At 42.6% G+C, this 26,721-nt stretch overlaps 1 protein-coding gene and 2 pseudogenes across 1 annotated transcript in view; 2 read left to right on the forward strand and 1 right to left on the reverse strand.

The window, feature by feature from the left end:
- Gnaq (guanine nucleotide binding protein, alpha q polypeptide) overlaps positions 1 to 26,721 on the forward strand; it is a 255,837-nt gene that overhangs the window by 126,135 nt on the left and 102,981 nt on the right. The gene's annotated exons all lie outside the window — the stretch shown is intronic.
- Positions 7,614 to 8,817, reverse strand: Gm10819 (predicted gene 10819; annotated as a pseudogene).
- Positions 18,961 to 20,156, forward strand: Gm17068 (predicted gene 17068; annotated as a pseudogene).

Consider the following 26,721-nt stretch of genomic DNA (forward strand, 5'->3'; position numbering starts at 1 on the left):
AGTAGAAATGCTAATAATATTTACCTTATAGGGTTATTGGGGAACTCTTAAGAGATAAGGATCAAGCAAGAGTTAATAGCTAGTACTTAGCATACAGGCACACACCCAGGTAGCAAAACTCTTCTGAAACACTGGCTGTAAACCAGCTTAGAGGTTTAAGGCAGTCTTAGGAGGTGTGGTGTTTATTTACCCATCAGTTTAGATTTATAACAGCAGCTACCCCAGTATGATAGACCCCCCTTTATTGGCTTAGGTGGAGTTCTGAAACATCATTTCATTGGTGCTTAACAATGTAAAAAGGAAACTGAGTTATCATCCTGTGAGAGGGGTTCAGCACCATGCCTAACTTCCCAGTATGTGGGTGTGCCTAGTTGGAGGAAGCTGGCTGAGGCTTTGTTTGGAGTTGAAGTCCTGCCACTCCCTGTAGGAAAAGGAGCTCTACACACTGCTTGCTGTCCTGCTCCTGAGAGGAGACCAGATATTTCTACCTAAGGAACCTAAAGACCCCAATCTACCTGCCAAGTCCTCATGCCAGTTTCCTTAACATTTCAGGGGCAATAAAACACAAAAGCAGTAGTTTACTGTTTTATGTTTATTGGTAGGCATACAGGGCAAGTATTTGGTTTATATTTCTAGCCATACCACCCCAAGTTTTAAATACGTGAAACAGTGATCCTGGTAGTCAGAGGGGGCAGACGATTTTACAGCTGGCATGTAGTTAACTGGTTTTCAGAAACACTGCTGCATATCGGGAAATGCTTAGTGTATGGGCCTCTGTATTTCTCTCTTCTCTCCTGCTGAAGAATAGCAGTAGTGAGGTGAAGCGAGTAGACAGGCCCTACTGTGCTGTGTTTGATTCCCAACAACTGGTGTGGTCAGTAAGGCCCTCTGTTAAACCACGCCTGTGAGAGATTTTATTATGTGAAAGATTGAGGGGTGCCATTCAGCACGACTCCTGATTCTGGGGGAAGCAGGCTGGTTTCTGAGTACAGTTTCTGAAGCTCTTTCTTTATATTGTACTTGGCTTTGATCTGTAAGAGTAGATATTTTCCAAGGTGTTTGTCCATTTCAAGCTTCTTGAGGGAAGCAAACACAGGAAGTAATTAGCAGATGAGTCAACGAACTTGCTTGTGGTGCCCACCCAGGCTTTAGCCTGATAGTTTATCTGCGTAGATAGTGGCCTCTGCCAAAGGTCTGTAGGGACAGCAGAGCTGGTGCACTATGGCTGAGCCTAGTAAAGATCTAGGCTGCATTTATATGTACCTCTTCCCCATACCCTGAATGTGTGGGTTAGCATAGCCGAGAGCTTCTTCACTGAAGAGGCTGTGTTGTACAGAGATGTCGTTTCTGGCAACATCTAAGTGGGTACAGATCATGTGTCTGTCTAAGAATGGGAAGAAGTTACTTATAGAGCAACAGTACAGCTATCTTGACTCTCCTTTGTCGCAGTGAACAATCTGCTCCAGCTCCAGCAGAGAATTCAGTTTCTAGTCACATTACTGGTTCAGAGAATCACATGGAACCAACTGTCTCACCCTTCCTGCTGCTCTCATGGTGCCGCCCATGTTCTAATAAGGTTATTTTAAAGCTGAGATATATTGATTAGCACTCCCACCGTGAATGTCTGAAGAGGTATAACATGTGTTCAAGGGAGTTCTAAGGATAAAGGGATGCATTTCCCAGAGGCTTAGTTAAACACCAGTTAAAATGGACAGTCCCTTTTCCTTGCCTCAAAAAATTATTTATTTTATTGTATGGGCATGTTGCCTTGCATGTACATCAAATGTATGCAGTACCTAAGGAGTCCAGAAGAGGGCATCCCCTGGAACTGAAGTTACCGAGTATCTTGAAGCCCCTATGTGCTTGCTGGGAATTAAGCTTCTACCTTTTGGAAGAGAAGCCAGTGCTCTTAACCACTGAGATATCTCTCCTGCTCAGTCTCTTTATTTTACACACTTAGCATCTAATTTTACCCTCATACTTCTAGACGAGTGGGATAAAGAGGTGTATGTAGAGATGGGGTAGGAGCTAGGAGAAGATAGAGTGAGAATGTCACCAAACCTGAGCCATTGCCTTTTACCCAGAACAGCAGCAGGTGTTAGAGTCCAGAAAAGGAAGTAGACCTGGGAAGGAAGACTCATTTTTTTACTGTGTTTGTCAACTTACCTGAGGCCAGTCAGAGACTAATAGTTGTGTGAACTGTCCCTTGTAGCACAGCTACTTGATAAAAACAGGCATGGTGGATGGCATTAGTAATATTCCTGATAACCACGGTGGCCATGAGCTACAGGTGTAGATGCCACAGATGTTGGGCTATGTCCATGGTTTATGTAGTGCCTAGCCTCAGCTCTGCTTTTAGATATCTGTCTTTTTCTTGGCTTCAGGCCCAGAAGCAGCCTTGTAGCTGATAGCCACTGTCATTCTGTACACATCATTTCTTCTTACCCTGCTCTCTCTTCCCAGCCTCCACCCAGCCTCACTCCAGGGATTCTAAAATGCTCAGCTCTAAACTCTCATTTGCAGTAAGCAACTTAACAATTATATTTCATCATTGCTTTCATTTGGGAGAAGTTTTTAACTCCTAGGGGCACTACAAATAAATATAAAATAAATATGCATTTCTGTTATTAGCTCTAATAGGGAATACATACTATTATTTCCCTTAGGGTTACAGCCAGTCTTCAAAAAGGATAATAAATATAATAAGGTTTCTTTTCTTCAGAAGTTCATCCACCCTGGAGCTGTCAGCTGCCATTCCTTGTCTGTGAAAACAAGAAGATAGTTCATACTGAAATTGTCCCGGTCCGTCAACTGGCTGGCCTAAGTGGGGCTTGCAACACGCTCAACACCTGGTGGGAAGAGTACAGACCCTGCTCTGTTGCACTTTCAGATCCTTGCCTCCCCTGGGAGCAGATTCTGCTGCCTGGTCCCTCCCTCCCTCCAGTGTCTTTATGAGAATGTCCTCATGACCTGGCCTATCCTTTTCCAGATATGCCTCCCGCAGACTCCACCTTACACTTCCTCTTCTTTCATTGTCAGCGCTGGCCCCTGAGAGATGGCACTGTCAGTGTGCCAAGCTTTCAGATAGAGTATCAGCTTCTTATTCCCAACGTCTCACTCACGCGAATCAGTATTGTATCTACAGAGGTAGGTTGCTGCTTAAAATAGTCTAAAACCTTAACAGTCTTTTAAAAATGTTTCTCCACTTTTTAAGGCTTATTTTATATACATACATGTTTTGCCAGCATATATTCATGTGTACCACATGAGTGCCTAATGCTGTAGAGGTCAGAGGAAGTGTTAGATCCCCTAGAACTGAGTAACGGATGGGCAAGCCACCATGTGGGTGTTGGGAATCCAACCTGGATTCTCTGCAAGAAAGAGTAACACAAGTGTTCTAACCCGAGGGGTCCTTCCAGCCGTCTTAACAATCTTTTTGAATGTGATCTTGGCCTTTTTCTTTCTCTGGGCTTTGGTGTGGTGTTCCTATTTGTGGAACAGTAGATGGTTAGATGATCTCTCTGTCAATCAAACACATGTGTGATTGAGAATTAAATGTGTCAAAATATATTAAAGCGTGCTTTTATTCTATAGCTCATAATAAATTGTGTGTTTGCATTATGAGTTTCCTAAAATGAAGAACAGTGTTCTATGGGAGAGCTGTGTCATACGCACATTTAGCATATGGCAGATTCCATTTATACACATGCTGTTCCCTCCAGAGCTAAGCCTTGGCTTGTATTCCTCCAGTGAAGGGAAGCTGCAGCTGAAGCACTGCTGTGAAACAAACGGAACTCTCACGTTTGGCTCTCAAGCTTCACAGAGCTTAGACCCTAGTAGTTCAATGGCAATTTGACCATGATTTTAGAATGTTTGTAGAGAATGTTGACCATTTGTACTTTTGGTCTGCTTGCTTTCTGTGTTCTGAGGCTGGAGTCACTCAGCTAGGTGCTGGGCGGGTGCTGTAGAAGTGTTAACCTGAAATAGAACCTGTGACAGAGACAATTGCTACCCAGGAAGTCTTCGTGGACACTTGTGTTACCTATTATTCGATTTGAGTAAATTACTAAAATGTATTCCTTATTAGTCCTGGAATAAAATAAAGTCCCAAACTCAATGTGCATGAGATCATTTGGGGCATAGGCAATGTTTTGTCCAAGGTTCCAGTTGCTCTCCTGCATATGGCCATTTATGGCAATGCACATACACCCTGGGAAAGCTCAGCACTGCTTAGGGTGAAAACAAACAAGAAAAGAAGCACCAACCTAAAACTCAGTTGTCCTATAGGAGACTCCTTTGCTCTGTAGCAATCCCAGAGCTGAAGGAACCATTAGGTTTATATTTGGCCACAGCAGTACAGTCGTAAAGTTGTGCCTGCATAGACAGTATCAGGATAAGTAAATTTATAACAAACTGAACAACTGCCATGTCCTCCACATGTCCTCCTCTGGATAGATACTGGAGTTAAACTTGATAGTGCATCACCCCGTGTTTACAGAAAATGGATGAGAAGCATCATTTGAATACCTTGCCTAAGAAGATATGAAAAGGCTATTGAAGACTCTTCTGAGATTTCATCATAAAATAGTATAACCCCACCCCAACAAAACAAAACAAATCTTTATAATCTTTTGAATCAGAGAAGGAAAAACTGTTTAAAAAACTGTTTGAAAAATGGCTTTTTAAAACATGGCGTTTATGTTTAGTGTGTGTGTGTGTGTGTGTGTACAGGTCATGGTACACATGCAGAATATAACTGTCCTCTCCTTTCACTATGTGGGCTCTGGGGATGGAGGCCTGAAGCACATGTCTATCTACTGAGCCACATCACTCCCCTCCCCCAACGGCATTTCCAAACTCTATATTTAACCCATCTTCTCATAGAAATGGTTATGTTCATCTTTGATACAAAAGTAGAATCCATAGTGAATATCCTATATCTGAGGGGCTGCTTGGGGACCAGAAGTATTTTGGATCCCCCCCCCCACCTGATTCTGAAATGGATGCATGTACATGATGAGTTATATTGGGGATGAGGCCCAAGTCTAAATAGAAATTCATTTATGTTTGTCTATATCTTACACACACACATTCGGAACACACTTAATTTTTTAAAAAATTGTTTTGCTCATGAAATGAAGTTTCATGTTGTATTTCCCACTGTGATGTGCATGCTGAAAGTTTTCATATTTTGAGCATTTTTGGATGTAAAGATTTTGGAGTTTGAATGCACAACTTGTATTGATAGTGAATAATGGTTCTGAGTTATGAAGAGTTCAGAGCTTGGTAAAGAACATAATATTATTTAGGACTGCCTTAAGAAAACAATATTAGCCGGGCAGTGGTGGCTCACACCTTTAATCCCAGCACTTAGGAAGCAGAGGCAGGAGGATTTCTGAGTTCCATGCCAGCTTGGTCTACAGAGTTAGTTCCAGAACAGCCAGGGCTACACAGAGAAACCCTGTCTCAAAAAACCAAAACCAACCAACCAACCAAACAAATAAATAAAAACCAATATTAGAAAAAGCTACAATTCTTTGTTAACTAGTGGTTGGTTCTTTCGGTATTCCCTAAGCTTTCAGCATATATTGTAGGTAGAGCCACAGGTTTTTAACATAAGTTATCGAAGAAATAATGTGCTTCCAATGAATGTCCTCATATTTCCTGTACACAGTGAGGTGCTAGGACAAATGATTCTGTTATGTGCCCGCCTGTGCCATCAACGAGGGAGCATTTCTACCACAGTGTCCATTGTCCATTAGTCTCCAACACACTGTCCCATGTCTATGGCATTAGTCTCCTGCCCATTGTCATCTAATTTTGGTTTCTGTGACTAGATTCATTTTATCTATTCTTGGATTCCACCGGAATGGAATCTTACTGTATGGATCATCTATGTTAATATACTACATTAACATCATTCTCCAAGGTTTTTATGCATGCTCATATGTATCAGTGGGTTCCCTCCACCCCAACACACATTTTTTGGTTGTCTCTTAGTTTCCTTTTTAGGGTAACCCACAACTCACTCACTCAGCTTTCTGTGGGCATTTGAATTCATGTTTTTTTTATTGGCATATATTAATTCAATAAAACAGTATTTCATTGTGACATTTTATTGTTGTTTTGGACACTGTTTTACTCCAGGTGAGCATCCCTAGGGTACAAGTATGCTAACCTAGAAAAGATATAAAACTCAAATATATGAAGCAAATGTGTCTGTCGGTATGGTATAATTTGATTATCTACAAAGGGAAATATCCAAATAAACTCCAGTAATGACTAAACTCAATTGAGCTGTTGGCCTCAAAGTTGAGTTTTTAATTCTGCCCTTAAAAACTCTCATAATAGTAAGATACTTTGACTTGTTGAAAAGAATTACATTAAGGAAATCTATTATCTGGTTCTTCTACTTAGTTTTTAATTACAGGTGATTCAAAGGCCTCAAAGACAAAGTAGGAAGTAGCCAAGTTAAGGAGTATTTTGTAGGTGGCATTATAAAGTTTGGATTTTTTTCTAGAATCACTTGAACATGATTACAAATGTTTTACAAGGGCAGTGATGTTCTTGAATAGTATTTAAAGGATCTAGAGAAGTGTATCTGTCAGTAAGGGCCTGTTGGACAAACATGAATGCCTGAGTTTGGATCCCCAGGACCCACATAAATAGCTGAGCCTGGTGACACACTTGTGACCCTCGAAGTAAGACTAGAGACGAGTAGGATCCTGGATCTCACTGGCTAGGCAGTTTAGCTAATAAGTGACTGCCTCTTTCTTTCTCCTGTCTCAAAGGAAAAGTTAATGATGGAGAGCAACAGAGGAAGATACCTGGTATTGATCTTTGGCTTTTGCATATATGCATACACATGTACACACGTGCACAAACAGTGTGCAGGCACACACATGTAAAATAGAGTGGTATCTAAGCCTTAATTCTTGCCTTCATTTTTGCATTTATATTTAGCAAATGTGGTGGTTTACCAGGTAACTGAATTATCTGAAGAAAGAATAATACAAAATTATCCATAAGCTGATAACACTTTGTGGGAATTTTATCTATCTCTGAAATGTTGAAATAAACCCAGAAAAGTATGGCTTACTAATTCTATCCTTTGTCCTTTAATGTTATCTTCTTAGGGGTTCTGGGCTTGGAACTGTTTTTTCCTACTGTAAACAAAAATGGCTTCACAGTGAGGAGTAGGAACCATTTTTTTCTGAGTTCCTTTAATAAGGTTTGTCCTACAAAGCATGCAATTAAATCTCCTCTCCAGAATAATGTCAGTTGTCTGTCTGTTCAATTTGAAATGATGAGAGTGAATAATTGTTCATACATTAATTTATTTACAGACAGTATTTATTTACATTAAGAACTACTGACAGTAACAATAAGGAGACAGTGGGAGTTATTGTTCAGATATGAAATGTGTGGACCAGGTCTGTAAATACAATCTTGTCTCCTGGTGTTTAACCAGTATTTGGGGAATGTCATGGTACAAGAATAAGTCCAATGATTTGTGACCTCATTTGATCAATAGATTTACCATCAATACGGATATAGTTACCTCTCCTCAGAGTCATAGTTTGTCAGGGTTGTTCTACCTCAAGAAGAGTTGCTTTTTTTTTTTTTTTTTTTTTTTTTTTTTTTCTGAATGCAATGCCTTTTTATTTGTACTTGACAAGGAGGATCAACACACTCTGCAGCTCAGGTGACTTTTGCCTACCCCACTGAGAAGCAAGGGGCTTAAGAGGGTCTCTCTCCACAGCAGCACTGTTCTTTAGACACTTGATACCTACGCAGCCACCTGATCTGGACAGTCAGGGCTCAGCTAAGATGGGAGTCTTGAGTTGTCTCAGTTGGGGGACAGGGCCCTTAAAGACCCCACTGTGCCCGGTTCTGGACAGTTTCCTTGTTCAACCACTCACAGACACCACCAGCTCCAGCTCTCCTCTAGACCTGATCCTGGCGGAGTGCTTCCTTTTTCAGAGTTGCTTTTTTTATATCAACAACAGAATGACTCCATGAGAACATTAGACCCCTCCCCAGACGGAACCTAAACTCAATCAAACAGAACCTGGGATGGGACTATCCAGAATCGTGACGGCTGGCAGCAAGAGGGAAGACACCCTAAACCTCTATCCTAGCACAGCTAAGAACTCCCAATGAGAGGGTAGCAAGGGGGCGGGGGAGGAACAGCATGCTTTACACAACTTAACAAGGCTGTGGGGGCCCCTGTGCAGCACCCCTACTTCCCTGACAGCTGCTCGTACAGCTTGGGCACATAGTCATCCCACTCGGCTTGGTAGCACGTGCCCGCCGCCGGGGCTCCCAGGTTATACTTCTTGCGGAAGGTCTCCACCTTGAACTTGCCGCGATTGTCTCCAGACTTGTTGCTGAGAATGGGCTCGTCGCAGCTCAGCGGCTGTTCCTGCTCGTACACCAGCCAGACATAGCGGTGGAGACCTGTGCCACTGGGAGGCCCGGAGCCCACATAATCTGAGAGGACAGTGCCACTGCTAATGTCGTTACCCTTCATGTTGACCACCAGGAAGTGCCACTCCCTGAATTTGGGATCCTTCCTGCTGGGAGCATCGGGGTCTGTGAGGACCAGGGTGTAGAGTTTCCCAGGATCAAGGCCGTCCCATGAAATGCTGCTGGGCCTGTTCATAACCTGGGTGGGCGTTAGCACTTTGCCCAGCTCGTCCACCGTCACCCCGGCGTAGTCGACCCGCAGGGCGTGCTGGGGCGGCTCGTCCACCTCCTGCAAGCACAAGGGCCCGGCCCACTGGCTGATGTCGGCGGCCATGGCGATGGAGAGTTCAAGAGTTGCTTTTAAAAGCATTTTGTGGGTGTACACATGTGACCACCCATATTAAACACCAAGAATGTTTGGCCTGAACATGGTAGTTTGTTTTGGAAATGTGTAACTATAGACCTGTTGTGTGATCAGGTTAATTCAGTTATGTGACTTGCTATTGTTTATATTGTGTGTACACAGATATGTGCTATGTTCATACATTGTATGTGATATCGATAAGATCCAATTTTATCCTAATAATAATGTGCTGATGATTCTCTCTGCTGCACGTGACAAAGAGAAATGTCCATGTCCTGGGACTTCATAACTGGTTTCCATCCTTGAGTGAAATTGGCTCTACTGATTTTACATAGAAGTGCTTTGTAGTATAAGGCTGGTGAGTGACTTAGGCCTGCAGTCCTTAAGTACTTAGCCCTTGTAGATTAAGAGGGCTCAGTGATGATGGAACTTTGACCAGTTTTTGTTCCTGTGAGTTCTTCCATAGGTTAGCGAAAGAAAAAAATATTTGTGATGTAGGCAATTTTGAATTTGGTACTGGCTTCTGGGGAGATTTTCAATTACTTGAGGAAATAGAAATGAATAGTTAAATGTGAGGTGAGGGACAGTATTCTGATGTGATTGACCCAGACTAATGACACAGCTAGTGCTCTCTGAGCCTAGACTAGGTTCCTGGAATGACAGAGTCTACCAAAGAGGTGGCAGGGCTTGAACTAGATCTGGATGAGTCTGGATAGGGGCTTGAAAGGGTTAATGTATGTATAGTTGCAAGAAGAGGCCAAGTAATTCTGAGCACACTGCTTCACTAAGAACTGCGCCTTCTTTCCCTCCTTTTATTCCTCCTCCCACCCTGAGAATGGCTGCATCATTCCCCTTCCTGAACTGTCCCTACTGAGGCAGTCTCCAAGCTTTACAACTTACTTGCTTTAAAACGCACAAGGTAAATGCATTGAATGGTTTTTATTTTGATACATAATCACAATGTATTTTAAAGGGGGCATTAATTAACTTTAGAAAGTAAATTCAGGGTGGCTACTATTCTTTCAAAAGGAGATGGTACATGCCTTTTAAAGTTTATATTTTAGACAAAATGTTGCCCATATTTAATATCAATTTCTTTCTAAGCTTATACCCATTTCACATCAAGATAATGTTTTCATTTGTATTGTAAGATCTACTCAATCTCTATGTTTGTATTCTTTAAATGTATTCCTGTATACATGTATGAAATTACTGCTGGTTGCATTGTTTTGTTTATTAATTACTATTGGGAAATACAACTTATAGTTTTGTTTATTTACTTAGCCATAATTATTAGTACAAAATGCTGAAATATAATAATCAGCCGTTTCTACTTTGGTTGAAATACCTGACTTTGCTTGTATTTTAACTTACATCACTGACTGATTTTATTACCTTAAGGATAAATAATTAGTATGAGGCAGAATTCATCAAGTATGGTTCCTACCTGATTGCCTGGAATAGAAAACTCAAATGTAATTGTGTCTGTATGGAACCTCATGTAATCTTCTGAGATTGCAGCTTTTACAGGTTGGATCAGTTCTTTATACCCTTGTATTCGTCATCTTCCAATTTGACTGTACCAAACATGTATAGCTCTGTGTGTGTATTGGTGTGTCTATGTGTTTATATGTTCTTATTTGCTTAACAACTTATGTAGCATTTAAATATTATTTTGTGTTACAGTTCATAAAAAGATAAATCATCTCATAAGATGATGAATACAGGTTTTATGCAAAAACCAACATTTAAAGAGTTAGACATTTATGAAGTTTGGTAATTAAAGAGGGAGAGGTCCTAGAGTCAATGCCTCCTAATATGGAGGGAAGATTGCACATAAGTCTCAAGTCAGTAGGTTCTCCAGGTTAGAACTGTACATATTAATAACTGTTGTATCTTTAGTCTGAAATGCTATCTGGCAGAGTAGGCTTCATTAAATCGCCCTTGCCCAGCCCTGTGTTAACTTTTTGAAGCACTCTCTGGTTTCTTATTACTTTAGATTCAAAGACATGAAGTGACTCTCCTTGGATCTGCCAGGAGCCCGTTCAGTTGGCTCTTAACAATCTGTATGCTATGTGGTTGGGGATGCTTCTTTTCCCATGTCCAGCTTTGGCTCCTTGGTTCTTAGAACATCTTACTCGATGGGCTGTCCTGGAATGAATGGCAAGGCTGACCTCTAATGTGAATAGAAAGTCTCTGAAAATTCTGACCTGTCATACTGACCTGGCTGTGTGAGGGTCCTCTCCGATCTTAGTCCCTATTGTAACTTTTGAGTAGCAGCCCCACTGACTTTTGAGGTAGGGAAGGAGTGGAATCGCAGTCAGAAGAATTGCATTACCAGGTTGCTGACAAATGGGAAGGTGTTTGCATAAATTTAGCTCCATTTGTAGCTTTGAGTAAAAAGGAGTTTTCTCTTACTGGGGGAAAAAAGCTGAGTAGTGAGGTGGTGGTGGTAGGGTGTGGGGTTGGGGATATGTGTGTGGTTCTGAGTTCCAGCTAGAGAACTCCGCACTCAAAATGCCTTCCAGTAGTGGATTATACGTGCAAAAGGCCTGTTTATAAAGGTATTCACCCAGGGGAACCAGCAAGATGCTTTGGCCAGGTGGTAGCAACAGATTCTGTTGTTTCCCTCTTCTTCCGAGGGGACCAGCAGTAGAGCTGGAAAAGATGTAATCTCTTGCTGCTATGAATGGAGTAACCACAAACACAGGACCTCTGGTAGTCACAAGTCTGAACTGAGTCAGACTGGCCCGTCTACAGGTTCAACAGGACTGCATTCCTCTTCAGGCTGTGCAGGAAAATCAGGTTTATACCCTAAGTTTTGATTCCTTCCTCCATGTTCACAGGTGGCAGTAGGGGGTCAAGGGTCAGGCCCTCACACCGTACCACTCCAGTCTCGTCTGCCTCGCTTTTCCGCTAACAACCTCCATGGTTACTTTAGGGCCACCCAGCTGACCTAGGATCATCTCCCAGTTTTAAAACCTAATTTTCCTTGCCATATAAACAACACTTTCACAGGCACTGTGAACTTGGATATCTTTGATGAGCCATTTTTTTGCCTACCATAGTAAGAAGTGACTATTCATGTGCCTTAAGCAAAGGCACAGCTAGAGCCATAGGAACATGTCAGCCTGAAGTGATGTCATGTGAAAGGAGTCGGAGAAATACAGTCATCTTTCCGTATTCAAAGGTTGTATATTCTAAGAATTCCAGTGGATTCTAGAAACAGGCACTATTGCGTTCTGCGTAGACTGTGTTTTCCTATGTGCCTGGCGAATGTCATGCCAGAGTTAATGTGGGCAGGTAGTGTTTATATGGCATGGACACAAAAGATGTTGAGATAGTGCTCATTCCAGGCAAGATGGGTCTGTGTTCCATTATGATGCTGAGAACAGAGCATGGGTAAAATCTTGGCATTGTGTAGTTCTGTAATAGTTTAACATTTGGCCTGTGGTTATTAACTGTAAATGAAACCACAGAACATGAAGCTGCATGAAAGGGCACTGTGCCAAGTGTCTTTCTCAGTCTCCTGGCTAAACACAGTGGTCAGTGTTGATGCCTCTTCCATACATACAGAGATCAGAGTGAGCAGAGGGAGAGGGACCAGCAGGGCCATGCTGAGGTTGTCACACACAGGAAGAGACTGTAGCCAGTCTGTGTTGTTTGGAGATGGGGTCCGCTTGCCTTAGTCTTCAGAGTGCTGGGATTATAGATGCATTACCATACCTACCTCCATTCTGAATCTTGGCTCCCTGAAGACCACAGAACTCAGTAAGTTTCTGAGTGTCAGTGTGGGTGGGGCATGTATAACTTAGTCCAAAGGTGGAACAAGAGAATCCATATTCTTATTTTACATTTCAACCTGCATCCATCCCCCTATTGTATTTTAATAAAGCATTTCTCAAATCTTTGTTAGTTCATACTGCTCATTGGGAAAGTGTTTGTGTTTGTTCACATAGACACCAGTGTTTCCTGAAATGTTCAGCTGTCTCCACATCTCTCCAGCCTACCGGAGAGAGTTGCTTGATGAGTTCCCCAAAGGTTTCTCCAGGCAGAAACATTACAGGACAGGTTCCTTGATGGGCATCTTAGTGGAGTTGCCTTAGCTTCTTGCCTCCTCCTGTTCTGGCTATAACTCAGCTGCAGTCAGCCCTGTACTATGCTTCTGAGAACACTGACTTAGTGCTAGGGGAGCTTTGGCAGAAAGACTTGATCTTCTGTTGAGTAGGCAAGACTAAAAAGCTCCCTTCCTTTGAAAAATTGTGTATATACTTTTCTGTAAGTTATAGATGGTTTTATATTTGTTTAGTTTTTCTTTGCTCAGAAGGTTGAATGTTTCTAATAATACATTTCTTTAGTAAACCCAGAACACAAAGTTAAATTTTGTTTGCTCACAAATGGTGTGCTGAGGCCAGTACAAGCTTTCTTCTTTAAAAGCCTCAATTATCTACAACGTGTGTCCCTAGGATTATTCTTCCTGACTGCTTTTTCTATGGCTGGTGCTTGCTGAAAGGCATGTTTAAAACGACGGCTTCCATTGAATAAGGACTGTTGCACAGATTATCCACATACAAATGGACACTGAATGAGCTGATTTTTGTGGAGCTGAGGGTCTTCTACATTTGCATCCGTGCTTAACAGTTCTTACAGTCTGCATCCTCATATTTAAAGGTCACCACTGTTTCTTTATTTGAAGCAAAGATTCACATAAATGGGGGTAAATTTTTTAAATCATATTTTTAGTTTTGTACTAATGGCTTAGTAAGCTTGATAGGCATCTGTTGTGGCCAAACAGATCAATGTGTCAAAGTATGGTTCTGGTTTAATGAAGTTTAATCAATATATCTGTATATTACTCTCCTTTCTATGAGAAAACCAAAATGAAGACTTATGGAGAAGTACTTTTAAATACACTGTAGGTATGCATATTCACTAGCTTTTAATTTGTAAGCTTTATTGTTTATCAGCAGTGTGTATGAGCACGCTGTAATGGCAAGGAAGGGACACTTGTGCTCCAATGGACTTTTGAATGCTCTCAGGCAGGTATTAGTATCTCACTGGTGATGTCCGTATGGGGCACTATTATTTTGAGCAGAAATTCTGCTCAAAATTTTTTGAGATAGGACTCTACTACTATGGTAGTTTTGTAGGAAAAATGAAAAAAAAAAAGTCTCAGATGTGGTGACATATAGCTGGTTGCTGGCACCAAATTACAGAAAAGGAAAGACAGTGGCAGAAAAAGAGAACCCAGGAAAAGGCCAAGGGGAGAGTTAGTTGCAATGAGATGCCTACAGCATCATACAGAAGAGGCTCAAAGGCTTTGAGAAAGGAGTAGATTGGAGGACCAGGAGATGGTTACCTGTATTCAGTATCAGCTGCACCTCGGAGAGCAGCCAAGGTGTTAAAGAAGAGACGGTCCTGAGAGATGATTACAGCCAAGAGGAGGGAGAAGCACAGCTAGAGGGGCTGGGGGAGGATAGGCAGGACTCCTGAAGAAGGAAGTGACTCATATATCAGGTATGGCAGGAGGTGAAGACTCAGAAAAGTGCCCTGGAGGGCCTGTGGCCACCCAAGAGCTGTTTCAGCAGACTACTCAGAGAAGGTTGGTTGAGAGAGTCTGATAAGGTTAAGTAAAGTTGCTAGCCTCCAAACCTGGGAAGGAGAGGGTAGTGATACTCACCCAAATGCCCTTGGGAACTTTCAACTCCTTCTACTCTGTATATAGATAAAGTAATGCTCCTCAGCAGGCCGTGCCGTGTATTGCATGTGTCTCTGGGTTATATGGTCCTGAGGTTGTCTCTCGGTTGAGAATCCCAGTATTGAAAGGTAAAACCACCCATACCTCTGCTTGGTCAGAAGGTTAAGCAGCCCTCCCTCCTCCCAATGCTTGAGCCAGAGATGAAAACTGTCTTCCTAGCTATGCTGAGCCTCCATACACATACCTCCCAGCTGTGTGGTCAGTCCCCTTACCTCCCAGCTGTGTGGTCAGTCCCCTTACTTCCCAGCTGTGTGGTCAGTCCCCTTACCTCCCAGCTGTGTGGTCAGTCCCCTTACTTCCCAGGCCCTGCCTGCAGGGGCTCATAGGAATTGAGAGCTCAGCCACTAAGCTCCCAGAAGGGTGAATTGAAAGCAGGTTTGTAATGAAAATGCAATAACTTTCCTACTTGGTACTTTCTCCTATAATCATGGGCTTTTAGTAAATCAGGGTCTGGGACAAAGAGAGCTGACAGCTCTGTTTTTAAAAGCTTTGGGGTAATTTGTAAGGAATTAAAAAGAAACCTGGCTTTATGAGAAAAATGTAACCTCATTTCAAAACTTGGGTTATAAACCTTTATCGTCATTTCAGCATGCTTGACCTGTAAATTGTTTTTTCATTAAACTAAACAGAAGGCAAGAAAGTGACTTTTTAAGAGTATAAAGGACTTTCTTCTCCTTATTAACATTCAGGGCAGTGATTTAGACAGCAGCCCTATACATTCTGCCTTAGGTTTCTTCCTCCCTTCCTGATCTTTTTGACTGATCTACATTCTAGCTCGTATGTGTGATCTGGATCCATGTAGGTTGCAGAGATCTAGGTGGGAATGGCAATATTTTAGGTTTTAACTGTATACTACAAAGCCAGGAGCTGAGAGGCCAAACTGCAGATGCCTGTTGAAAGTGACTGAATTTCTTAACGGAACACCCCAGGCAGTGGGCATAACCAAGCAGGTCAGCTCTGGCTCTTTTCCCCTTCCCCTCCTTCCCCTCCTTCCCTTCCTTCCCCTTTTCTTTAAATTTGTTTATTGAATGTATGTGAGTACATTGTAGCTGTCTTTGGACTCACCAAAAGAGGGCACAGGATCCCATTACAGATGGTTGTGAGCCACCATGTGGTTGCTGGGAATTGAACTCAGGACCTCTGGAAGAGCAGCAGTCAGTGCTCTTAACCGCTGAGCCATCTGTCCAGCCCCTGGCTTTTCATCAGGAGGAGGCAAGGGTTCGGTGTGGGGATTTGGAAGCAGTAAGGGGTCAGTCAGTACTAACACCTCCAATTCTGCAGACTATTTCCACCCTTCACAAAGAAAGCTACCTTTGAACTTCAAAGACATATTTAAAAGAATTGCTGAAATGAGGTCGTATTTAAATAGTTGTGGGTGTATCCTGTTATTGATCTTGCAAGGCTAAACAACAAAACGGGAATCAAGGCTTCATGCATGTTCAGTGTGACTAGTTCATAGTTAGAAACTACCTAGGTTATATATCATAAAGGCAACTTGAAAGTAGTTTCATTATAATGTATCCTTAAAGGAACAACAATATGAACTAACTAGTACTCCCAGAGCTCCCAGGGACGAAATCACCAACCCAAAAAAAAAAAACATGATGGGACCCATGGCTCTAGCTGCATATGTAGCAGAGGATAGCCTTGTTGGTCTTCATTGAGAGGAGAGGCCCTTGGTCCTGTCAAGGTTCTATGCCCCAGCATAGAGGAATGCCAGGGCCAAGAAGCAGGAGTGGGTGGGTTGGTGAGCAGGGGGAGAGGGAGGTTTTTGAAGGGGAAACCAGGAAAAGGGATAACATTTGAAATGTAAATAAAATATCTAATAAAAAATGTATCCTTAAATTTGGAAGCTATTCATCTTCTATCTTTTGTCGTGTCCAACGAGATTTGTGTTTCTGAAGTCTGGGTAAAATTAAAAGGATATCTAGAATGAGGTCTGACATCTTTAAGTGGTCTTTATTAGAAAGTATTCTTAGTTGTTACATACTGCCAGATGTGAGTCATTATCTATGAAATACTGATAGTATTCACTTACCTCAAGAAACAAATCCAAGTTTTTTCAGCATGTTAAGATGTTAATAAGCTAATAGTTATATATAACCTATATTCTTCCTATACAAACGTATGACCATATGTGTATTTAGGAAACATACTGTTTTTTTTTTCTGACACAGGGTTTCTCTGTGTAGTTCTGGCTGTCCTAGAACTCACTCTGTAGACCAGGCTGGCCTTGAACTCAGAAATCCACCTGCCTCTGCCTCGGAAACATACTTTTACGTTTCATTATTCGCTGTATATGTAACACGCCAATATCTGGATATAAGATACCTATCTCCCTTGTTCCAGAACTGTGTTTGGCTTTCACAGGGACAAGTTTGAGAATGAGAAACTAGATGCTTCTTTAAGTAGTCCAGTGTTGGAGGATCGCTATGGGGCAAAAGAACACTTAGATCTAGATCATAGCCTTCCCCATATCAGGCCGAGTGGAAGTGCTTGTGCTGACCTAGAATGCAAAAATAAACAGATACTTAGATTATGTATTTATTCAACACAACAGGTATTTGGTAAATTAAGTTCAAGACCAAGCCTTGTGCTGGGAACTTGGTTGTGGTGTGTATTATTTTCCCTCATTCTGTCATTGTATGTGTTGACCATAGTGAGCACAAAATACAGGCACTGAGTTGAAATGTTTCTTTATATCGAATGTAAATGTAAAATACCATAGATGTTTCTGATTGGCTCAGTTGTATCTTGGCTCTCATGCGATGCCAGTGAAGACATTTATGGCAAGCAGCGGAGGGCTAAGCTTTAGTTCCCTTTGCTGCACTTCTATGGGATCATTAAGAAATGAAAGCTTAGACTCTGTGCCCTTATTTTGAGACTTTCTAACACTCATCTCCATACTAGTTTAGAATCTAGCTTTCTTCAGCCCCACCTCATTCTGGGCGTCCCTGCGCTGTTTAAGGAGTTCACATTACCAGTAATATCACTGCCTTTATTCATGTGACGAATCGTGTTCATGTCCACCCATGATAGATATATATGCTCAGTGTTTTCCTGAAAGCAGCATCATTCTGAGGGCTCAAAGAGATCAAAAAAGTGAACTAGCAATCTAATTAAATAGGTTTACTCATAGGGTAAGCCTGGAAAATTATTCTTAGAGTGGGTTGCGATATAAAAATATATCCTCTATCCTACCAGGAAGCCATGGATATGTCTCTTCATTTTTATTGATGGTTAATTTCTTGTTCAGTATAAAACTAAGTGGTTTTTTTTTTATTTAATTTAATTAATTTATTTATTTTTTTATTACAAACCATTCACTGACCTCCAGGATATGTTTATTTTGATTGGTTGTGTCTTCTGTAGTTGCTTCCATTTGATTGGTTGTGTCTTCTGTAGTTGCTTTCTTTTGGTTGGTTGTATCTTCTGTAGTTGCTTTCATTTTATTCTATTCTAGCTTTTCTGCATTACACCAATTTTCCTCTTTTGGTTCTTTCTAATATTCCAATACAGGTCTAGGTAAACTTCTTATTGGAATGACAACAGACCATTCTTTTAATAGCAAAACTGTGTGATTTCTTTACATATTTTCCCATGCCACTGAAATCATTTCTGAGACAAGGGAAATAGCCACTAACCAGAAAAGCCATATGCAAATCATTATCAAACATTTTCTTCCTATTCTTTTTAAAGCGTTATTTCCCAAAAAGACTGGGAGGAGAAATGTTCTATGAAAATGTGCAGAGTTTCTATTCAACCAGATACTTCTGTGTGCCACAAAGGAAATCCTAGATTTGAAATTATATTCTCTTACTCTCACATATCACACTAAAGCTGTGACTTAAACTTTCTGCACCTACTACTCCCTGTAGATCACTGGTTCTTAGCCTTCCTAATGTTGTGACTCTTAGATAGTATTCCTCATGTTATGGTGATCCCAACCATAAAATTATTTTTGTTGCTACTTCATAACTGTAATTTTGCTACTGTTATGATCTATAATGTAAATATCTGATACATAGGAGGATATCTGATATGTGACTCCTGTATAAACCTGTATAAACCCCCACTATGGGGTCTCAACCCACAGCTCGAGAAACACTGTTGTAGATGCGTGCACTACTACTAGACACCCTCTCCTCCAGAGAGTTTCAGTTTTGTGACTGATAGTACTGGTTATAGAGAGAGAGGAAATGCATGTACCTTAGCTTCATCTCCAGCGTAGGCCGTTCCTGGGTTGAGAAAATGGACAGTTTCACAGTGTACTGGTTGGTTTTGTCTCCAGGGGCCATTTAAGAGTAAAGAGTAGGCTCTCTGCTCCTCCCTGTTCCAGAGACAGCCGCATCTTCTTGTGCAGTGCCAGCCTCGTCCCGTAGACAAAATGGTGAAGGTGTGAACAGATTTGGCCATATTGGGCATCTGGTTACCAGGGCTGCCATCTGCTCTCCACTTGGCAAAGTGGAAATTGTTGCCATCAATGACCCTTTCATTGACTTCAACTACATGGTCTACATGTTCCAGTATGACTCCACCCACGGCAAATTCAATGGCACAGTCAAGGCCAAGAATGGGAAACTTGTCATCAATGGGAAGACCCCGCTAACATCAAATGGGGTGATGCCAGTGCTGAGTATGTCGTGGAGTCTACTGGAGTCTTCACCACCATGGAGAAGGCTGGGGCCCACTTGAAGGGTGGCACCAAAAGGGTCATCATCTCTTCCCCTTCTGCCAATGACCCCATGTTTATGATGGGTGTGAACCATGAGAAATTTGACAACTCACTCAAGATTGTCAGCAATGCATCCTGCACCACCAACTGATTAGCCCCCCTGGCCAAGGTCATCCATGACAACTTTGGCATCGTGGAAGGGCTCATGACCACAGTCCATGCCATCACTGCCACTCAGAAGACTGTGGATGGCCCCTCTGGAAAGCCATGGCATGATGGCCATGGGGCTGCCCAGAACATCATCCCTGCATCCACTGGTGCTGCCAAGGCTGTGGGCAAGGTCATCCTAGAGCTGAACGGGAAGTTCACTGGCATGGCCTTCAGTGTTCCTACCCCCAACGTGTCCGTCGTGGATCTGACGTGACGCCTGGAGAAACCTGCCAAGTATGATGACATCAAGAAAGTGGTGAAGCAGGCATCTGAGGGCCCACTGAAGGGCATCCTGGGCTACACTGAGGACCAAGTTGTCTCCTGCGACTTCAACAGCAACTCCTACTCTTCCACCTTTGATGCCGGGGCTGGCATTGCTCTCAATGATAACTTGGTCAAGCTCATTTCCTGGTATGACAATGAATTTCGGCTACAGCAACAGGGTGGTGAACCTCATGGCCTACATGGCCTCCAAGGAGTAAGAAACCTTGGACCACCCGTCCCAGCAAGGACACTGAGAGCAAGAGAGAGGCCCTCAGTTGCTGAGTCCCTATCCCAACTCGGCCCCCAACACTGAGCATCTCCCTCACAGTTTCCACCCCAGACCCCCATAATAACAGGAGGGGCCTAGGGAGCACTCCCTACTCTCTTGAATACTATCAATAAAGTTCACTGCACCCCCCCCCCCCCAAAAGAGTAAAGAGTAAGCATGAGAAAGTGGAACCTGAAGGACTTCATGAGCAGATACATGCTACCTAGCCGTGCTTAGTTGAATGTGGCCTAGGTTTGCATTCATTTCATTTCTCTTTCGCACACACACACACACACACACACACACACACACACACACACACACACAGTTTTTGAGACAGGGTTTCTCCATGTAACTGAGGCTGTCCTAAAACTCACTCTGTAGATTGAGCGGGTTTTGTCTACCTGCCTTGTCCTCATAAAAGTATAAATAGCATGTGACACTATACTCAGCTTATTTCTGATAATTTTATTAGCATATGTTTTTAAAAAAGGATGTAATTGACCTTCAGTTTTTAACAAGTAGGTGAAAGCTTAGGAGATAACTCAGTAAAGTGCTGGCTATAGTTTATCCCCAATGCCCACATGTAACCTCAGGGCTGGGGGTGTAGATTTAGTGTCTGTCTCCCTGTCTCTCTCTCTTTCTCTCTGTCTCTCTCTCTCTCCCCCCAGAATTTATCCCCCTTCTGGTCCACCCTCTAACTGTTCCACATCCCATACCTCCTACCCTGTCTCCTGGAGGATATCCCCACCCTCCACACCCCTACCCTACCAGACCTCCCCACTCTCTGGGGCTTCAAGTCTCTTGAGGGTTAGGTGTATTTTCTCTGACTGAGTCCTCTGCTGTATATGTGTTGGGGGCCTCATATCAGCTGGTGTATGCTGCCTGGTTGGTGGCTCAGTGTCTGAGAAATCTTGGGGGTCCAGGTTAGTTGAGACTGCTGATCTTCATAGAGGGTCACCCTCCTCTCAGCTTCTTCTAGCTTTTCCTTAATTGAACCACAGGAGTCAGCAGCTACTTTCTGTCCATTGGCCGTGTGCAAATATGTGCATCTGACTCTTTCAGCTGCTTGTTGGGTCTTTCAGAGGGCAGTCATGATAGGCCCCTGTTTGTAAGTACGCTGTAGCATCAGTAATAGTGTTAAGCCTTGGGGCCTCCCCTTGAGCTAGATTCCAATTTGGTCCTTTCAGTGGAGCTCCTTTTCTTCAGGTCCAGTGACAGGCTCTAATTAGCCTGTGTATTAAGGGGCATAAGACCATTGTTTATTAGCCATTGTATTTAGCTTATCAATCTCTTCACTAAAAACAACTGGAAAAACATGAAACTTAGGACTTTTAAACAAAATTAATTTCATGATCCTCTACTTTGCACTATGAGTATATTTTAGAGTTGTAAAAATGCACAAGATCTGAGGGAGACATGACAACTATAGAAAATAATAGTTGTATATTTGAGGTTTCAAGAAAGAAGTGAAAAAAGAAAAAAAGAAGAAAGTTAAAAGCATGAATCCATAAACCACGAGTTTCCCTGTAATAACAGCTGTAGGAAGCTGTGCTCACCTTTTGTGTATCCGTCAGTGACTTCTTATCATGCCAACAGGTGTAGCACTCTCTGTCCTCTTGCCTGAAGGCATTCCAAAGTTCATTTAGGTGGTTTATATAATAACGGAAAAATTCTTAGAAATAGGACAGAGTGGATATAAGGTAATTGCTTTTTTCTTTTGAAGTAATTTTGAAAAGTCCTAAATTAAAATTTAATGGACTAATGAACACACAGGACTCCCCATTGCCGTATCACACCCAGTATGTCTGTGGCTCTGATCAGTGGTTGTGTATAATTTATTTTTCTGCCTCTCTCTCTCTCTTTTTTTTTTTATGAAAAGATTGTTCAAGGCTTGCTCAAAACCAGGATTTGATTCTTAGGAAGGCTGTATTGTTCTTGATGAAGAGACTAGCTTTCTTGGTTTGCTCTCATGGTAAATGTTTTGAGTCTCAGCCTTTCTAGCAGTACAGCATATCATCAGGCATGGTAGTTATTGCCTTTCCTAGACCCTCTCAGCCCTAAATGCAGTCCCCTGAGATAAGAGCTATTAATTCCTCATTCTCAGATAAGGAATTAGAGTCTGATATTTCCCAAGAGCCACGTGATGTAAGACCAGCTCCGATCTGACCCTTGATTGCTGGTGACAAATTTCTCCTTACTCTAGGGGGTCGAAAGACTTGGGGACAGGAAATTGATATATATATATATAGTGTACTCTTTCTGAACATTTTTCCTATTTCACAAAGCTTTTTGAAAGAGCATGTGTGCGTGCATTATGTGCATGCAATCAGCCATGCATGTCACCATGCATGTATGGGTCAGAAGGCAATTCAGGATGCAGGGTTTGAACTCAGGCTATTAGGCTTGGCAACAAGTATCCCTACCCACTGAGCTCTCTGACCAGCCCTTGACATGGTGTTGAAAACAGTTTTAACCCCGCATTTGTCTTCTTTTCAAAACTATCATTTTACTTTTATTGAAACAATAAAGAAGAAATGAATCTTTAATTCATCTTCCAAGCTTAAAAGTGTGCTATGAGAGTGATTCCTGGGTAGTGTGTCTTGCCCTAGATGGCCAGGTTATAAATTTCTCAACCTTACTTTATCTGTTTTCTTAGTGGTAAAATGAAGGTGAAGTTGTCTGTGCCCTGCCATTCAAGTAGTAATGAAGGATTTGTGTCAAGTGTTTCACCTCCTTACAGAAAGAAGAATTATGTGTCTGTGTGTGTGTTATAGTTGTGTTGTTGTGATTGTCTGGGTGCACATATGTATGTGTGAGCGTGGAGGCCAGAGACCCATGTCAGATATCTCTTCCTCTCTGAGCTCTTTACTCCTTTTTTTTTTGGTTTTTCCAGTACGCCTTATTTTTTATGACAGGATTTTACACCGAACCTGGCCCTCATTGATTTGCTGGCGTATCTAGACAGCGAGCTTCAAGATCACCCTGTCTCTGCATACCCAAGTGTTGGGGTTAAAGGCATACTCTCATATCCAGGCTTTTATGTGGGTGCTGAGGGTCCAAGCTCAGGTCCCCATGCTCAAGTCACTCTGCTGAAAGTACCATCCCCCTTACCCTGAAAGCTTAAGTGTAAAACGAGGACTAATGTGGCAGATATAAAATGGCGAGACAGTCTCACCAGATGCTGAGTTCCCAGTGCAGAGTCAGAGTGCGCTGTTCAAACCACAAAAGTGAGGAGCAGGAGAAAGAGCACTGTTCTGGGAACCATTCTAGAATCCCATACTCTGGCAGCAGGATCTAGAAATGGGGTGGGTACGTAGGAACTACTTTTTAACTCTTGCTATGGCCAGCATTAGTCATTCAGGCTGAAAAAGCAAGCACCCCCATGCTGTAGATCTTGTGCTCTGGAATTTGGGCAGGCAAGACAAATGGTGTGTGCATTGTCCTGGTGCTTCTCCACTACAGCTGCACTCCGTCCCCTTCCTCCTTGCTTTACTGAAGCACTTGAACCTGACAACTGGAGTTCAGGCAGAGAAGAGGCTGTGGGAGCACTGTCGGAGCACAGTAGAGGAGTAGTAGCAGCCACAGCATGGCTGCCCACATACCTCACTGCATGGACACAGGCAGGCCAGCCCTATTCCCAGGTTTCAGCATGCTGACTTCTTTCATATTCTCTTTCAAAATGTGAACTCCTGCTTCTCTGTCAGCTGTCAATCCTCATTTCAAATACCTACAACAAAATGTTTCTGTAATCCATTTACTTTCGCACATGCTCTGTTTCCTTAAGTACTCAATTGATAACAGGAATCTGCCTTTCTTTCTCTCTCTCTCTCTCTTTCTCTCTCTCTCTCTCTCCCTCCCTCCCTCCCTCCCTCCCTCTCTCCCCCCCCTCTCTCTCTCTCTCTCTCTCTCTCTCTCTCTCTCTCTCTTTCTTTCTTTCTTTCTTTCTTTCTTTCTTTCTTTCTTTCTAAAACTGAACTGGGGAGAAAATCATTTAAAAGGAAAAAGGGAGGGAGGGAGGGAGGGAGGGAGGGAGGGAGGGAGGGAGGGAGGGAGAAAAAGCAACTTCCTCTGAAACAGTCCACTGAAGCAGAGCCTCTGCTCCATTGATGTTGGAGTGCACATTACACTATGATACTCAGTGAGGGAACTGGGAGAAAGGTGTGCTTTAGAGCAATTAGAGACACACAGCACACTTCCCCACTATGCAGCCATCAGCATTTGCCATCCCTGCCAGAATGAGACTGGTGGGACCAAGCAAGGACATAATTACTAGAGTACAGATATATGATAAAGTAGAATAGAAAGCTGGTAATAAAATACTCTTTATGTCATTCATCTGGAACCCTGAATTTGAATCCACCCCTTTCCTCCTTTCTTTTCCCGTTCTCTTCCTGCTTGCTTGAGTAGCCCAGGCTGGCCTTGAATTAAATCATGTGTCATCCCATCTGATTCTACCTCTGTTTTCTAGAGACCTACAGACTGTGTCTTCTTTCACAGTTATCAGAATGTAACATCTTCAATTCCACGGTAGGGGAAGGAGGCATATCCTATGTGATAAGCATCCTGAACAATTGTATACATTGACTGATTCTCTTTCCACATTGTAGAAATGGCCTTGTTCAATAAAATGGATGTATAAGTGTAGATGAATAAGCACATTTAAAAGAGAATAGGAAGTTGCATACACACGTTACACTTTAGTCCAACATGATACCTTCTGTTCTCTCCTGTTTGAACATTTATTGTTTATGAGGTTCTGAGCACTTGAGTAGGGTCTGGAGAAGAAAGAGAAGAAAAGCAGTGGTCCCTGTCCCAGTGAAGTCATGCAGTCTATAATGAGGTGGGTGTGGGATGGGGGTGTCCGGGGTGCTATGGGAGGAGTAGGCATGAATGACTGCCATGGGGTGACTCAGTACTTCAGAGGAAAAGGAAACCATTGAGTTGGGTCTTGAAGAACATGTGGCTAGTCTTAAGGGCTTGCCAGATGAAGAGAACCTCAGAGAGAAAAAGCATGGAGATTTGAATAGGCTTGCCCAGTTTGCAGAACTTACAGGAAGATTAAACCCAAGATGTAAGAAGTGAGTTGTGAGCAGGCTAGGACGTTTCTGTCAGACACATTACCTTGTGGATCGGGGAGCTATGGGACAGCCTTCACAGACAACAGTTAGATTTGTGTTCAGTGGAAATCATCGCATGGCTGCATGGAGAAGAGATGTTCTTACTACAGCCTAATTAATGATTGTAGAACCTCTTGCTGCTATCCGAGTAGAAAGAGTTCTATGTCAAAAGCAGTGACTAAGAACACAGGAGGGAAACAGGGAGGCAAAGGCAAGGCATTGTGTGAATGGCTCCTCCTTAGAGTACAAAGAAGAACTAAGACTGACTAGCTGGCAAGAGGAACACCATGATCTAGACACAGTAGGCCCTGCCACACGAAACAAGAAGGCACATTGGAGAATAGGGAGTCACGTGTGAAACCAGTAGGGGCTGTTGAAATAGAAGATGCCCATGTTGATCAGAAAGTGTAACAGTCTGCAGGAGTACCAGCTGGACCTTACATGAAAGCCTCCTAGGAAGGCTAGTGCTTCAAAGTCTGAGAACAAGGAGAAAAGGGTATCAGAAAACCACAAAAGAGCTGTTTAGATAGAGCCAATACCAAGTGCTATAAAGAAGGCAGAAAGAACAGTTAATCTAGCTTATTGATTGGGTCACTTCTGGCAGCCCCACTCTTGTGGAATTGTGATAGCGATAGAGGATAAGTTCAAACAGGCAGGCAGCTAAGAGCCAAGATGTAGGTTGACAAGACAGTGCATATGACAGTTGTTGGGAAAGAATTTAGACAACTCGTATCAAGTGAGTGTTCATGGGTCAGGGTTAAACCAGAGTTTTACTGTAGATTCCAGCCTCACCGAAGTATTAAGGCTGTAGGTATAGTCTCTGATAGAAATATTCTTAAAGCAGTTTTAGGATGTTTGTTTTGAGCGTCGTGTTTTAATTTACTCATTCCTGAAGTGAGATATTCTTGTTCTTTCCGTTAAAACCTTGGGAGCCATCAGTAATCTTCTCTTGCAGTTAAGTGGTGTCCTTTGCTCTCAGCTGGTGGGAGGAGGTGTTGTCCTGTGACTCATGTGTTCTCATTCACACTCTTGATCGGTGCTCTTGATACTTGTGCCCAATAAAGTACACTGGACATGTCACTAAGCTAGAATTTTCATCAATGGGGCTGAATTCCTGTCACCACATATTTTTCTCCGAGCCACACTTGGCAACACTTCTCAGTGAAACATTCATGCTTCCTTCTTGTATTCTGCTAGAACTGTCTTTTCTCCTTCACACTGTGTTTTACTGTTGGTCATCTCATGTCATGCTGGCTCGTTAATCTTGTTGAGTTCTTTTCCCCATTAAAGATCTTGGAAGATGTTCCTACTCAGACTCTGACCAAACTGTGCCAAGGGAGGCCAGACGCCATTCCCAGTGCATTTTGTGATGCAGGCATTGGCTCTGCTAAGAGCCTAGGGCCACAACCTCAGAAGGGCAAAAGATTGGCTCACTATCAGATAGACTGTTCCTTGTTCCCCCCCGCTAATTAATTGTCACCCTAGAAGGCAGTGAGACGAGTTGTTCCGGCATTGCCCTGGCCACACTGACTCTGGAAGAGGTAAAGAGCTTGTCTGCAGTTGGCTAGGAATCTATATCCCTGCAGTCTGTCA

Source organism: Mus musculus, chromosome 19, assembly GCF_000001635.26.
Source record: "Mus musculus strain C57BL/6J chromosome 19, GRCm38.p6 C57BL/6J".
NCBI classification, from domain to species: domain Eukaryota; kingdom Metazoa; phylum Chordata; class Mammalia; order Rodentia; family Muridae; genus Mus; species Mus musculus.